Genomic DNA, 12338 nt, shown 5'->3' on the forward strand with positions numbered 1-12338 from the left:
AGAAGAAAATTAAATTTGGATGTTTTTACTTTTTGGACGATACAGGGTGAAATTTTTTCTAAGTCCCCATTCAGAATGGGACTTTGTGACTTTTTTGAAGAAATGTATTGAATTTGGATTTTTTCACTTTTTGGATGAAAAAAGTAGAAATTTTTTCCAAGTGCCCACTCAGAATCGGACTTTGTCACTTTTTTGAAGAAAAAAAATTAAATTTGATTCTTTCACTTTTGGGACTAAAAAAGATGAAATTTGTTTTTTTTTCACTTTTTGGATGAAAAAAGTTGAAATTTTTTCCAAGTGCGCACTCAGAATGGAATTTTTTAACAAAAAAATTGAAATTTGATTTTTTCACTTATGGTACTAAAAAAGATGAAATTTTGATTTTTTCACTTTTTTGGTGAAAAAAGTTGAAATTTTTTCCAAGTGCCCACTCAGAATAGATTTTTTTTCACTTTTTTGAAGAAAAAAACAAGAAATTTGATTTTTTCACTTTTGGGACTAAAAAAGATTAAATTTGGATTTTTTCACTTTTTGGATGAAAAAAGTTGAAATGTTTTCCAAGTGCCCACTCAGAATGGAATTTTTTAAGAAAAAAATTGAAATTTGATTCTTTCACTTTTGGTACTAAAAAAGCTGAAATTTTGATTTTTTCACTTTTTTGGTGAAAAAAGTTGAAATTTTTTCTGAGTGCCCACTCAGAATAGATTTTTTTTCACTTTTTTGAAGAAAAAAATAGAAATTTGATTTTTTCACTTTTGGTACTAAAAAAGATGAAATTTGGATTTTTTCACTTTTTTGGTGAAAAAAGTTGATTTTTTTTCGAAGTGCCCACTCAGAATGGAATTTTTTTCAATTTTTTTGAAGATAAAAATTGAAATTTGATTTTTTCACTTTTGGGACTAAAAAAGATGAAATTTGGATTTTTTCACTTTTTTGGTGAAAAAAGTTGAAATTTTTTCCAAGTGCCCACTCAGAAGGGGACTTTGTCACTTTTTTGACAAAAACTATGAATTTGCACTTTTTCACTATTTGGATCAAAAAAGTTGATCTTTCCATCTAATAAGTCAGAATGTCCCATTCTGACATGGGAAGCGGCACACATGTCAACTTAGACAAAAGTTGAATATTTTTCTAAGTCCCATCTCATAATGAGATGGGACTTAGAAAAAAATTCAACTTTTGTGAAATGTCAAAAGAGCTTCCAAGTCCCTTTTCAGAATGGGAATTTGTCACTTCTTTGAAGAAGAAAATTAAATTTGGATGTTTTCACTTTTTGGACGATAAAGGTTGAAATTTTTTCTAAGTCCCCATTCAGAATGGGACTTTGGGACTTTTTTGAAGAAATGTATTGAATTTGGATTTTTTTCACTTTTTGGATGAAAAAAGTAGAAATTTTTTCCAAGTGCCCACTCAGAACCGGACTTTGTCACTTTTTTGAAGAAAAAAAATGAAATTTGATTTTTTCACTTCTGGGACTAAAAAAGATGAAATTTGGATTTTTTCACTTTCTGGATGAAAAAAGTTGAAATTTTTTTTTTAAGTGCCCACTTAGAATGGGACTTTGTCACTTTTTTGAAGAAAAAAATTGAAATTTGATTTTTTCACTTTTGGGACTAAAAAAGATGAAATTTGGATTTTTTTCACCTTTTGGATAAAAAAAGTTGAAATTTTTTCTAAGTGCCCACTCAAAATGGGACTTTGTCACTTTTTTGAAGAAAAATATTGAAATTTGTTTTTTTCACTTTTGGGACTAAAAAAGATGAAATTTGGATTTTTTTTCACTTTTTGGATGAAAAAAGTTGATTTTTTTTTCTAAGGGCCCACTCAGAATGGGCCTTTGTCACTTTTTAGAAGGAAAATATTGAAATTAGTTTTTTTCACTTTTGGGACTAAAAAAGATGAAATTTGGATTTTTTTCACTTTTTGGATGAAAAAAGTTGAAATTTTGTCTAAGTGCCCACTCAGAATGGGACTTTTTATCCTTTTTTGAAAAAAAAAATTGAAATTTGATTTTTTCACCTTTGGGACTAAAAAAGATGAAATTTGGATTTTTTCACTTTTTGGATGAAAAAAGTTGAAATGTTTTCAAGTGCCCACTCAGAATGGGACTTTGTCACTTTTTTGAAGAAAAATATTGAAATTAGTTTTTTTCACTTTTGGGACTAAAAAAGATGAAATTTGGATTTTTTTTCACTTTTTGGATGAAAAAAGTTGATTTTTTTTTCTAAGTGCCCACTCAGAATGGGACTTTGTCACTTTTTAGAAGGAAAATATTGAAATTTGTTTTTTTTCACTTTTGGGACTAAAAAAGGTGAAATTTGGATTTTTTTCACTTTTTGGATGAAAAAAGTTGAAATTTTGTCTAAGTGCCCACTCAGAATGGGACTTTTTATCCTTTTTTGAAAAAAAAAATTGAAATTTGATTTTTTCACCTTTGGGACTAAAAAAGATGAAATTTGGATTTTTTCACTTTTTGGATGAAAAAAGTTGAAATGTTTTCAAAGTGCCCACTCAGAATGGGACTTTGTCACTTTTTTGAAGAAAAATATTGAAATTAGTTTTTTTCACTTTTGGGACTAAAAAAGATGAAATTTTGATTTTTTTTCACCTTTTGGATGAAAATTGTGAAATTTTGTCAAATCCCTACTCAGAATGGGACTTTGCCCAATTTTTGACAAAAACTATGAATTTGCACTTTTTCACTATGTGGATCAAAAAAGTTTATCTTTCCATCCAATAAGTCAAAATGTCCCATTCTGACATCGGAAGCGGCACACATGTCAACTTAGACAAAAGTTGAATATTTTTCTAAGTCCCATCTCATAATGAGATGGGACTTAGAAAAAAATTCAACTTTTGTGAAAAGTCAAAAGAGCTTCCAAGTCCCTTGTCAGAATGGGAATTTGTTACTTGTTTGAAGAAGAAAATTTAATTTGGATGTTTTCACTTTTTGGACGATAAAGGTTGAAATTTTTTCCAAGTCCCCATTCAGAATGGGACTTTGTGAATTTTTTGAAGAAATGTATTGAATTTGGATTTTTTCAATTTTTGGATGAAAAAAGTAGAATTTTTTTCCACGTGCCCAATCAGAACCGGACTTTGTCACTTTTTTGAAGAAAAAAATTGAAATTTGATTTTTTCACTTTTGGGACTAAAAAAGATGAAATTTGGATTTTTTCACTTTTTGGATGAAAAAAGTTGAAATTTTTTCCAAGTGCCCAAGCAGAATGGAATATTTTTCACTTTTTTGAAGAAAAAAATTGAAATTTGATTCTTTCACTTTTGGGACTAAAAAAGATGAAATTTTGATTTTTTCACTTTTTTGGTGAAAAAAGTTGAATTTTTTTCCAAGTGCCCACTCAGAATAGAATTTTTTTCACTTTTTTGAAGAAAAAAATTGAAATTTGATTTTTTCACTTTTGGGACTAAAAAAGATGAAATTTGGATTTTTTCACTTTTATGGTGAAAAAAGTTGAAATTTTTTCCAAGTGCCATCTCAGAATGGGACTTTGTCACTTTTTTGACAAAAACTATGAATTTGCCCTTTTTCACTATTTGGATCAAAAAAGTTTATCTTTCCATCCAGTAAGTCAAAATGTCCCATTCTGACATGGGAAGCGGCACACATGTCAACTTAGACAAAAGTTGAATATTTTTCTAAGTCCCATCTCATAATGAGATGGGACTTAGAAAAAAATTAAACTTTTGTGAAAACTCAAAAGAGCTTCCAAGTCCCTTGTCAGAATGGGAATTTGTTACTTCTTTGAAGAAGAAAATTAAATTTGGATGTTTTTACTTTTTTGGACGATACAGGGTGAAATTTTTTCTAAGTCCCCATTCAGAATGGGACTTTGTGACTTTTTTGAAGAAATGTATTGAATTTGGATTTTTTCACTTTTTGGATGAAAAAAGTAGAAATTTTTTCCAAGTGCCCACTCAGAATCGGACTTTGTCACTTTTTTGAAGAAAAAAAATTAAATTTGATTCTTTCACTTTTGGGACTAAAAAAGATGAAATTTGTTTTTTTTCACTTTTTGGATGAAAAAAGTTGAAATTTTTTCCAAGTGCGCACTCAGAATGGAATTTTTTAACAAAAAAATTGAAATTTGATTTTTTCACTTATGGTACTAAAAAAGATGAAATTTTGATTTTTTCACTTTTTTGGTGAAAAAAGTTGAAATTTTTTCCAAGTGCCCACTCAGAATAGATTTTTTTTCACTTTTTTGAAGAAAAAAACAAGAAATTTGATTTTTTCACTTTTGGGACTAAAAAAGATTAAATTTGGATTTTTTCACTTTTTGGATGAAAAAAGTTGAAATGTTTTCCAAGTGCCCACTCAGAATGGAATTTTTTAAGAAAAAAATTGAAATTTGATTCTTTCACTTTTGGTACTAAAAAAGCTGAAATTTTGATTTTTTTCACTTTTTTGGTGAAAAAAGTTGAAATTTTTTCTGAGTGCCAACTCAGAATAGATTTTTTTTCACTTTTTTGAAGAAAAAAATAGAAATTTGATTTTTTCACTTTTGGGACTAAAAAAGATGAAATTTGTTTTTTTTCACTTTTTTGGTGAAAAAAGTTGATTTTTTTTCGAAGTGCCCACTCAGAATGGAATTTTTTTCAATTTTTTGAAGATAAAAATTGAAATTTGATTTTTTCACTTTTGGGACTAAAAAAGATGAAATTTTGATTTTTTTCACTTTTTTGGTGAAAAAAGTTGAAATTTTTTCCAAGTGCCCACTCAGAAGGGGACTTTGTCACTTTTTTGACAAAAACTATGAATTTGCACTTTTTCACTATTTGGATCAAAAAAGTTGATCTTTCCATCTAATAAGTCAGAATGTCCCATTCTGACATGGGAAGCGGCACACATGTCAACTTAGACAAAAGTTGAATATTTTTCTAAGTCCCATCTCATAATGAGATGGGACTTAGAAAAAAATTCAACTTTTGTGAAAAGTCAAAAGAGCTTCCAAGTCCCTTGTCAGAATGGGAATTTGTTACTTCTTTGAAGAAGAAAATTAAATTTGGATGTTTTCACTTTTGGGACTAAAAAAGATGAAATTTGGATTTTTTCACTTTTTGAATGAAAAAAGTTGAAATTTTTTCCAAGTGCCCACTCAAAACCAGACTTTGTCACTTTTTTGAAGAAAAAAAATGAAATTTGATTTTTTCACTTTTGGGACTAAAAAAGATGAAATTTGGATTTTTTCACTTTTTGGATGAAAAAAGTTGAATTTTTTTCCAAGTGCCCACTCAGAATGGAATTTTTTAAGAAAAAAATTGAAATTTGATTCATTCACTTTTGGTACTAAAAAAGATGAAAGTTTGATTTTTTTCACTTTTTTGGTGAAAAAAGTTGAAATTTTTTCCAAGTGCCCACTCAGAATAGATTTTTTTTTCACTTTTTTGAAGAAAAAAATAGAAATTTGATTTTTTCACTTTTGGGACTAAAAAAGATGAAATTTTGATTTTTTCACTTTTTTGGTGAAAAAAGTTGAAATTTTTTCCAAGTGCCCACTCAGAATGGGACTTTGTCACTTTTTTGACAAAAACTATGAATTTGCACTTTTTCACTATTTGGATCAAAAAAGTTGATCTTTTCATCTAATAAGTCAAAATGTCCCATTCTGACATGGGAAGCGGCACACATGTCAACTTAGACAAAAGTTGAATATTTTTCTAAGTCCCATCTCATAATGAGATGGGACTTAGAAAAAAAATCAACTTTTGTGAAAAGTCAAAAGAGCTTCCAAGTCCCTTGTCAGAATGGGAATTTGTTACTTCTTTGAAGAAGAAAATTAAATTTGGATGTTTTCACTTTTTGGACGATAAAGGTTGACATTTTTTCTAAGTCCACATTCAGAATGGGACTTTGGGACTTTTTTGAAGAAATGTATTGAATTTGGATTTTTTCACTTTTTGGATGAAAAAAGTATACATTTTTTCCAAGTGCCCACGCAGAATGGAATTTTTTTCACTTTTTTGAAGAAAAAAATTGAAATTTGATTCTTTCACTTTTGGGACTAAAAAAGATGAAATTTTGATGTTTTCACTTTTTGGATGAAAAAAGTAGAAATTTTTTCCAAGTGCCCACTCAGAACCGGACTTTGTCACTTTTTTGAAGAAAAAAAATGAAATTTCATTTTTTTCACTTTTGGGACTAAAAAAAATGAAATTAGGATTTTTTCACTTTTTGGATGAAAAAAGTTGAAACTTTTTCCAAGTGCCTACTCAGAATGGATTTTTTTCACTTTTTTGAAGAAAAAAATTGAAATTTTATTTTTTCACTTTTGGGACTAAAAAAGATGAAATTTGGATGTTTTCACTTTTTTTGGTGAAAAAAGTTGAAATTTTTTCCAAGTGCCCACTCAGAATGGGACTTTGTCACTTTTTTTACAAAAACTATGAATTTGCACTTTTTCACATTACTACATGTAATGCATCTAATGCTAATTTCCCTGCGTTTAATTGCAGTGTAAGCATAATCATTTTTATAAGCCCTTTTCTCTAAACCTTTTCCTAATTTCTCTTTTAATGCTTTTCTCCTATCATCAGTATGCCCTATGAAGTTATTTTCTAAAGGTGTAAGCAAACATGTAAGGTTATTACGATGCGCATATGCGGTCCCAAATACATCACCCACACACCCTCACACATACCACTCACACTACACCCATGGCACCACAAAGACACCCCAGGTTCTCTGAGGAGGAGCTAAGGGTCATGGTGGAGGAAATCATCCGGGTAGAGCCACAGCTATTCGGATCACAGATGCAGCAGACATCTATTGCAAGGAAGATGGAGCTATGGCGGAGAGTCGTGGACAGGGTCAATGCCATGGGACAGCACCCAAGAACAAGGGATGACATCAGGAAGAGGTGGAATGACCTACGGGGGAAGGTGTGTTCTGTGGTTGCAAGACACCAGATAGCTGTACAGAGGACTGGCGGTGGACCCCCACCTCCTCCCCCACAACTAACATGGGAGGAGCAAGTCTTGGCGATCATGCATCCTGAGGGCCTCGCAGGAGTAGTAAGAGGACTCTGGTATGTCAAATCTTAACTACTTTATCCCCCACCCTACCTGCATGCCATCACAAACAACAACCCCTACCCTCACCCCATCACCCGCCACCTCACATATACCCCACCATCACAACCCACCCATCCCAAAACCAAGTCCTGCATGCAACAACAATGCATGGACCCCCATCACAGACCTGCATGGACACCCATCACCACAGCATGCACACTAGTGACAATCACTTAGCCAAACCAAGCACAACTCACACAAGCCAAAGGTGCCTTTGCTAATAACAACCACAGAGGGAAACATATCCATCCACAATGTGGCACACACAGATACAATAACACTGCATTTACATCCCCACAGAACCCCCACTCAACGTCACCAGAGAGAAGGTGCCAGCCACATCCAGTCCCACCCCGTAAGAGGCCCACAGTGATGACAGCAGCTCTGCACGCCTGGATCACGATGACCAACTTGGCCCATCAGTGACCTCTGGACAGTCGGTGACCCAGCCACAGTCCCAACCCACCACAGAGCCTCCCCCCTCAGGAAACACCACCACAGCACCCACCCAGCTGGCCCATACCTCTGTCCCCAGGACATGTCAATCAGCAGTGATTCAGAATGGGACTTTGTGACTTTTTTGAAGAAATGTATTGAATTTGGATTTTTTCACTTTTTGGATGAAAAAGTAGAAATTTTTTCTAAGTACCCTCTCAGAATGGGACTTTGTCACTTTTTTGAAGAAAAAAATTGAAATTTGATTTTTTCACTTTCGGGACTAAAAAAGATGAAATTTGGATTTTTTCACTTTTTGAATGAGAAAAGTTGAAAACAAATTTAAGTGCCCTCTCAAAATGAGACATTTTTCACTTTTTTGAAAAAAATTAATTGAAATTTGATTTTTTCACTTTTGGGACTAAAAAAGATGAAATTTGGATTTTTTTCACTTTTTGGATGAAAAAAGTTGATTTTTTTTTTTTAAGTGCCCACTTAGAATGGGACTTTGTCACTTTTTTTAAGAAAAAAATTGAAATTAGATTTTTACACTTTTGGGACTAAATAAGATGAAATTTGGATTTTTTCACTTTTGGATGAAAAAAGTTGAATTTTTTTTAAGTGCCCTCTCAGAATGAGTCTTTTTTCACTTTTTAGAAAAAAAGAAAATTGAAATGTGATTTTTTTACTTTTGGGACATAAAAAGATGAAATTTGGATTTTTTCACTTTTTGGATGAAAAAAGTTGAAATTTTTTCTAAGTGCCCACTCAGAATGGGACTTTCTCACTTTTTTGAAGAAAAATATTGAAATTAGTTTTTTTTCACTTTTGGGACTAAAAAAGATGAAATTTGGATTTTTTTCACCTTTTGGATGAAAAATGTGAAATTTTTTCAAATCCCTACTCAGAATGGGACTTTGTCACATTTTTGACAAAAACTATGAATGTGCACTTTTTCACTATTTGGATCAAAAAAGTTTATCTTTCCATTCAATAAGTCGAAATGTCCCATTCTGACATGGGAAGGAAAACACATGTCAACTTAAACAAAAGTTGAATATTTTTCTAAGTCCCATCTCATAATGAGATGGGACGTAGAAAAAAATTCAACTTTTGTAAAAAGTCAAAAGAGCTTCCAAGTCCCTTGTCAGAATGGGAATTTGTCACTTCTTTGAAGAAGAAAATTAAATTTGGATGTTTTCACTTTTTGGACGATAAAGGTTTACATTTTTTCTAAGTCCCCATTCAGAATGGGACTTTGTGACTTTTTTGAAGAAATGTATTGAATTTGGATTTTTTCACTTTTTGGATGAAAAAGTAGAAATTTTTTCTAAGTACCCTCTCAGAATGGGACTTTGTCACTTTTTTGAAGAAAAAAATTGAAATTTGATTTTTTCACTTTCGGGACTAAAAAAGATGAAATTTGGATTTTTTTCACTTTTTGGATGAAAAAAGTTGATTTTTTTTTTTTAAGTGCCCACTTAGAATGGGACTTTGTCACTTTTTTGAAGAAAAAAATTGAAATTTGATTTTTTCACTTTTGGGACTAAAAAAGATGAAATTTGGATTTTTTTCACCTTTTGGATAAAAAAGTTGAAATTTTTTCTAAGTGCCCACTCAAAATGGGACTTTGTCACTTTTTTGAAGAAAAATATAGAAATTTGTTTTTTTCACTTTTGGGACTAAAAAAGATGAAATTTGGATTTTTTTTCACTTTTTGGATTAAAAAAGTTGATTTTTTTTCTAAGTGCCCACTCAGAATGGGACTTTGTCACTTTTTAGAAGGAAAATATTGAAATTAGTTTTTTTCACTTTTGGGACTAAAAAAGATGAAATTTGGATTTTTTTCACTTTTTGGATGAAAAAAGTTGAAATTTTGTCTAAGTGCCCACTCAGAATGGGACTTTTTATACTATTTTGAAAAAAAAAATTGAAATTTGATTTTTTCACCTTTGGGACTAAAAAAGATGAAATTTGGATTTTTTCACTTTTTGGATGAAAAAAGTTGAAATGTTTTCAAAGTGCCCACTCAGAATGGGACTTTGTCACTTTTTTGAAGAAAAATATTGAAATTAGTTTTTTTCACTTTTGGGACTAAAAAAGATGAAATTTGGATTTTTTTTCACTTTTTGGATGAAAAAAGTTGATTTTTTTTCTAAGTGCCCACTCAGAATGGGACTTTTTATCCTTTTTTGAAAAAAAAAATTGAAATTTGATTTTTTCACCTTTGGGACTAAAAAAGATGAAATTTGGATTTTTTCACTTTTTGGATGAAAAAAGTTGAAATGTTTTCAAAGTGCCCACTCAGAATGGGACTTTGTCACTTTTTTGAAGAAAAATATTGAAATTAGTTTTTTTCACTTTTGGGACTAAAAAAGATGAAATTTTGATTTTTTTCACCTTTTGGATGAAAATTGTGAAATTTTGTCAAATCCCTACTCAGAATGGGACTTTGCACAATTTTTGACAAAAACTATGAATTTGCACTTTTTCACTATGTGGATCAAAAAAGTTTATCTTTCCATCCAATAAGTCAAAATGTCCCATTCTGACATGGGAAGTGGCACACATGTCAACTTAGACAAAAGTTGAATATTTTTCTAAGTCCCATCTCATAATGAGATGGGACTTAGAAAAAAATTCAACTTTTGTGAAAAGTCAAAAGAGCTTCCAAGTCCCTTGTCAGAATGGGAATTTGTTACTTGTTTGAAGAAGAAAATTTAATTTGGATGTTTTCACTTTTTGGACGATTAAGGTTGAAATTTTTTCCAAGTCCCCATTCAGAATGGGACTTTGTGAATTTTTTGAAGAAATGTATTGAATTTGGATTTTTTCAATTTTTGGATGAAAAAAGTAGAATTTTTTTCCACGTGCCCAATCAGAACCGGACTTTGTCACTTTTTTGAAGAAAAAAATTGAAATTTGATTTTTTCACTTTTGGGACTAAAAAAGATGAAATTTGGATTTTTTCACTTTTTGGATGAAAAAAGTTGAAATTTTTTCCAAGTGCCCAAGCAGAATGGAATATTTTTCACTTTTTTGAAGAAAAAAATTGAAATTTGATTCTTTCACATTTGGGACTAAAAAAGATGAAATTTTGATTTTTTCACTTTTTTTGGTGAAAAAAGTTGAATTTTTTTCCAAGTGCCCACTCAGAATAGAATTTTTTTCACTTTTTTGAAGAAAAAAATTGAAATTTGATTTTTTCACTTTTGGGACTAAAAAAGATGAAATTTGGATTTTTTCACTTTTATGGTGAAAAAAGTTGAAATTTTTTCCAAGTGCCATCTCAGAATGGGACTTTGTCACTTTTTTGACAAAAACTATGAATTTGCCCTTTTTCACTATTTGGATCAAAAAAGTTTATCTTTCCATCCAGTAAGTCAAAATGTCCCATTCTGACATGGGAAGCGGCACACATGTCAACTTAGACAAAAGTTGAATATTTTTCTAAGTCCCATCTCATAATGAGATGGGACTTAGAAAAAAATTAAACTTTTGTGAAAAGTCAAAAGAGCTTCCAAGTCCCTTGTCAGAATGGGAATTTGTTACTTCTTTGAAGAAGAAAATTAAATTTGGATGTTTTTACTTTTTGGACGATACAGGGTGAAATTTTTTCTAAGTCCCCATTCAGAATGGGACTTTGTGACTTTTTTGAAGAAATGTATTGAATTTGGATTTTTTCACTTTTTGGATGAAAAAAGTAGAAATTTTTTCCAAGTGCCCACTCAGAATCGGACTTTGTCACTTTTTTGAAGAAAAAAAATTAAATTTGATTCTTTCACTTTTGGGACTAAAAAAGATGAAATTTGGTTTTTTTCACTTTTTGGATGAAAAAAGTTGAAATTTTTTCCAAGTGCGCACTCAGAATGGAATTTTTTAACAAAAAAATTGAAATTTGATTTTTTCACTTATGGTACTAAAAAAGATGAAATTTTGATTTTTTCACTTTTTTGGTGAAAAAAGTTGAAATTTTTTCCAAGTGCCCACTCAGAATAGATTTTTTTTCACTTTTTTGAAGAAAAAAACAAGAAATTGGATTTTTTCACTTTTGGGACTAAAAAAGATTAAATTTGGATTTTTTCACTTTTTGGATGAAAAAAGTTGAAATGTTTTCCAAGTGCCCACTCAGAATGGAATTTTTTAAGAAAAAAATTGAAATTTGATTCTTTCACTTTTGGTACTAAAAAAGCAGAAATTTTGATTTTTTCACTTTTTTGGTGAAAAAAGTTGAAATTTTTTCTGAGTGCCCACTCAGAATAGATTTTTTTTCACTTTTTTGAAGAAAAAAATAGAAATTTGATTTTTTCACTTTTGGTACTAAAAAAGATGAAATTTGGATTTTTTCACTTTTTTGGTGAAAAAAGTTGATTTTTTTTCGAAGTGCCCACTCAGAATGGAATTTTTTTCAATTTTTTGAAGATAAAAATTGAAATTTGATTTTTTCACTTTTGGGACTAAAAAAGATGAAATTTGGATTTTTTCACTTTTTTGGTGAAAAAAGTTGAAATTTTTTCCAAGTGCCCACTCAGAAGGGGACTTTGTCACTTTTTTGACAAAAACTATGAATTTGCACTTTTTCACTATTTGGATCAAAAAAGTTGATCTTTCCATCTAATAAGTCAGAATGTCCCATTCTGACATGGGAAGCGGCACACATGTCAACTTAGACAAAAGTTGAATATTTTTCTAAGTCCCATCTCATAATGAGATGGGACTTAGAAAAAAATTCAACTTTTGTGAAATGTCAAAAGAGCTTCCAAGTCCTTTTTCAGAATGGGAATTTGTCACTTCTTTGAAGAAGAAAATTA

This window comes from Pleurodeles waltl, chromosome 1_2 (genome assembly GCF_031143425.1).
Source record: "Pleurodeles waltl isolate 20211129_DDA chromosome 1_2, aPleWal1.hap1.20221129, whole genome shotgun sequence".
NCBI classification, from domain to species: Eukaryota; Metazoa; Chordata; class Amphibia; order Caudata; family Salamandridae; genus Pleurodeles; species Pleurodeles waltl.